Source organism: Protopterus annectens, chromosome 1.part2 (assembly GCF_019279795.1).
Source record: "Protopterus annectens isolate FY-2018-M chromosome 1.part2, PAN1.0, whole genome shotgun sequence".
Classification (NCBI taxonomy): Eukaryota; Metazoa; Chordata; order Ceratodontiformes; family Protopteridae; genus Protopterus; species Protopterus annectens.
This window is the reverse complement of record NC_056727.1, coordinates 800,167,639-800,172,638: the sequence shown is the minus strand read 5'-3', so window position 1 is coordinate 800,172,638 and position 5,000 is coordinate 800,167,639.

The window sequence follows — 5,000 nt, the reverse complement described above, 5'->3', positions numbered from 1 at the left end:
GTAAAAAGCCTCCATCAGTATCAGCTGTCCCTAACTTTCCCTCAAAAATGCTCTCTGTCCCTCATAACATGTGTGGTTCTGTTGCACAGCAGTGGTGACTATACAGAATACAAATACTTATGTTTAGACACATATTATTCTTTGGAAAAGAATGCTTGTTGAAATCAACCAATTTATTCTAACACCTTTCCAAAGAAAAAAATAGATTTAAGTAAAAATGAAAGTATCTTTTGATGTGGAGCATTTGTCCTTAATTATTTTTTACTTTATCCACGATTCTTAGGTAAAAAGGTTGAGGGCAGTGACCAACTGCATCAGTGAATTCATCATTTACAATAATGGAAAGTTGACAGTTTTAATAAGTGCGAAGAAAAGATCAAGCCAAAAAAACAAACCTTTTTAATTGCATTTGGAGATTATGATAATCATGAAATTACAGGTAGCTTACTTGCAGCATATCTATTACTGCTTATATAATGACTGTTAATTTCATTACATTTTTGTCTGTAGGTACGTCTTTCTTTATGAAAATGTGCATTCCAATCGTATTGTAATGACAACTGTATAAACTTCGTACCATGAAACACAGGGAGGAAAATAGAGCAGTAATAATATATTATATCAAAACTAAATATTGTTTCATATCTAGAGCTAGAGCGTGGTGGTGCTGCGGTAGCATTGTTGCCTCCCAGTAAGACGCTGTCCGGTTCGATTCTCAGCTAGAGCTTCTTCTGCGTGGAGACATGGGTGAATGGGAGTACCTTCGTTGAAGGTTGTGTGTCAGGGCTGGTAACTCGGCATGTAAAAATCAACTACCAATCATTAGCGGACCATAGTTCTGCTGTGGCGACCCCTAACCGGGAAAAGCCGAAAGACACAACAACAAAAATCTAGAGCTAGAACATCTTCTTTGTGGAGATATGTGTGAATTGGCATACCTTAGTTGAAGGTTGTGTGTCAGAGCTGGCAACTCGGCACGTAAAAATCTGCTGCTGATCATTAGCAGACCAGAGTTCCGCTGTGGTGACCCCTAACCAGGAAAAGATGCAACATCTAGAGATAAAGCTGATAGCTTATATTAGATGCAAAGTAAATGACATATTTGTAAGAGAAAATGCTCTAGAGCAGACCCAGGCAGAAAGACCCCTGCAAAACACACATCTACAAAAACATTTGTAAAGCTCCTGTTATTAAGACATTGTGGCAGATATTGTAATTGCTCTTACAAAGTTTCAGCAAACTAGTTAAAGAGTAGTGCAATTAAATATTGGCATTTAATCATGCACTCAGGTCATCAGACTGGAATTAAAAAGTTTTATTAATGTTTCATCCTTACTTTATTGAAATGTCTTGTTAAATAAGTGTCTGGATTGTAAATGCAGGAGAAGAGCAGATTTTGAACATCTCCTAAAAGCATTTCTGTATCCTCCCTTTGAGGGGGCAAATCCTCCCCCAAACTGATATATACCAACTCCAAAATAGCCATTCCTCAGAGAAAAGTGAATATTCTGAGAAAAGTCCATCTTAGACTTCATAAACATGTCTGTTTTTCTGGCCATTCACTCTAAAGATTACAGGATTCAAATTAGTGGGTTTTAACATTTAAACAGTTGCTAACTGGAGCTCCCTATTGAAATGCTGGCATTCAAACATAATTTTTCTTCTAAAATATGTCTTTTGTGTGGGATGGGGGGTGCAAGCTCACCTACACCCCTGATGTGGGGAACAAGCCCTTCATACTGGTTACATTTATATACACTAACGCAGAGATCACCATAACTCAGAGGATATGGAATATTCCAAGAAACAGACATTTCTGGACTGCCAGTATTACAGGACCTGGCATTTCAAACAATTACTGTCTAGGCTAAACAGACAATGAAAGGATCTGTTCAAAGCTTTAAAATGTTATTTTCCTGAATGCTATTAAATTATTGTATTTGGGTAAACAATGATTTATGGTCAAGTTTCCTAACGCTATTTCATTAATAGTTCATAAAATGATATTGTATGCAATATTTTAGCATTTGTTATTCTTGTTTTTGCACACCATATGTCACTGTTTAAAATGTGTATTGGTGCAGCAGTTAGCACTACTGCCTCAAGATGATTGGTTCTCCCATGCATTTCCAAGATGGGAAATATCTTTCATGGGGCAGGCTGTATGTCTGCCATTGGATCAAGTGAGATTTTGTTGATGTCTCCATTTTCCTTCCATATTTATGTGTGTGCATGCTTGAGCGTGTTCCACTAATCACTGGCATCACATCCAGCAGTGGTTTTATGCCTAGCACCTGTTGATTCCCAGGAGAGATTCCATTTTCTTTGTAGTCTTAAGCAGAATAAAGCTTGCAGATAAATACATTGTTTGTAACATAATTTTTGATTTGAAGCCATGGCAACCAGCATGTGCTCTTAGAAAATGCAAAAAAAAAAATGAAATAAGCATTTACAATGACAAAAGATATTTATAAAATTAAGAGAGTTTCTAACTTTTAAACTGCTGCCTACTAGTGATTTTCAAACATCAAAATCTTAGGGCACGTATTATTAATGGATGGCTAAGAAGAGTTTTAGTGGAGCATAGTCTTTGTGTTGTGAGTTGTGTATTTGCTTATACAAGCAGTATTACACACAACCTGGTTTTATTGTTGGAGGATGAAGACTGGTGATCTGCTATTAGGTTAATTTTCTGCTCTGACAAAGAAATTAAACTTAAGTTGAGGTCATTGAAACAAAGCAAACCGCTGAAGAGTAAAGATATCACAAGTACGGGATCTCAGTTTATGCTTACATACAAATACAACTGTGCCTTTTTTAAGGTTTAGTATTTTTCGAGATATGCTGCTAACAACAGGGTATTAATAGAAAGGCTAGAGACAGTCTAGCTGTAGGTAGGCTTGTTTTTTTGGTGAGCTTCATCCTGGATTCATGCTGTTTATTATGACAGCTCTTTAGCAGGGATATTTCAGAAGAAGAAACAACAAAGGGAGGAATTTAAGGAAGATGGATTTCCTGTAGACCAGACCACGCTATCTTAATTAAGTTCTATAAAAAGAAAAAAATGTATTCAATCTTCTTAGGTATGTTCATTTTTATCAAGATAGTTCTCCTTCATATCATTAAATGAAAAGTAATCTGTCATGTGTTGGTCCACTTTGTGTAACACCACAGGCAAACACATATTGTCCCTCATCCTACTTTTCAACAGAAAATAAAACATGACAAAATAAATTGCGGATATTGCAACCAATATATTGTTTAAATACATCACTTAATGATGAATGAAATAAGCATTATAACCAGTAAAACTATATAACTCTAAGAAAGCATAAAAGCCCAATTACTCCAAAGACCCTGTTGAATGGGTTCTGAAACTGTTAGACCCCTCCTCAAACTGGACAGTGGCTACATGCGGCTTTACAGAGAAGAGATCCTCTTTTCCTGAACTTTGAATGATTCAGCAAAGGACAGACAGGAATGAAAAGGGATGAAGGCTGTGCAGTGATTTCCCACAACTGAACTGGGATGGAGGGAGGGTGGTGGAGAATTGGGTTGCCCCACCAAAAATGATAGCATGAACCCATGAGCCAGCACTTGGATAATAATTTACCATCTCAACTTACCCCTTCATGCTCAACGTAGAGGGATAAAACAAATTGCAACACAAACCTCATTCATCCCTCCTGCTCAGCTTTCTACCACAAAAATGTCAAAACACATCATAGATATTGCAATCAATTTATCCGTGCAATACATCATGTAATCATAAATGAAAACAGCATCATAACTGGCTTGATCCATTGTTCTGAACTGAGTTACCCAGGAAAGGAAAAAGAGGAATGAAAAGCAGGGAACCCAATAAAGTGACTGCTCACAAGGCTGCCCAATAAAGCAGCCTGTTCCTCCCACTTTTCTGGCTGTCAGATAGTCAGTAATATTCAGGCTGGAACATGATTATTTAACGTCATTTTTTGTTAGTTTGCCATTAAGGGCATGCCAAGATTGAATGGGGTATCATTTTTTTTCCAAATACAAAAAAGTTGAGGTTAAACATGACCCATGTCAGAGAGGTGTACTTCATTATCCTGAAACCAAATAAGATCCTTGATGATAAAATCCAAACAAAAAACAGGGAAGTCAATAAGGTGACTGCTCACAAGGCTGTGCAATAAAGCAGTCTGATCTTCCCACTTTCTTGGTTGTAAGATAGTCAATAATATACAGGCTGGAACATGATTACTTAACTTCATTTTTTTGGTTAGTTTGCCATTGAAGAGCATACCAAGTTTGAATGGGATATCATTTTTTTCCTAATACAAAAGTAGTTGAGGTTAAACGTGACCCATATCAGAGAGGTGTACTTCATTATACTGAAACCAAATGAGATTCTTAATGGTAAAATCCAAATGATCGGTGACTTCAAAACACTAGTTGTGAGTGGCACAGGCTACTATAAAGATTTAAAATTGCTCATGCTATCTCTAGTGCTGTAGGGTTAGTAGCCCCTACCTGAATTAGTCTTGGGATAATAGAGGACAAGGCAACCAGCAGAACAGGTAATAATTGATGCATATCAACTATGCCTTTCAATACGGAAGAGAGTACTCTTAGGGATCTTTCCAGTATCATTATCCCCCAGATGATCAGTAAGGGTTTCCTAATAAAATGTCAACACTTAAAATGCAGAGTTTCAAAATGCTGAAAAAAAAGACTGATAATGCAGGAGGATCACTCTTCTCCTTTAAACTTCTGCACCCCCTCGATATGCAGTCAAGTCCCCCCATATCCCCCAACCATATACATATATGCTAACTAAGAGATCACCATACCTCGGAAAAAAGAGAATGTTTTGAGACATGGCCATCTCAGACTGACTATACGTGAGTCTGTTTTTCAGCCATTTTATCTCCATGTTTTCAAGTCTCTGACATTTCAATTGCTGACAGTAAATTATCCAATCATGTCTCTCAAGTGCCCTGATTTTCTCAGAATGTCCA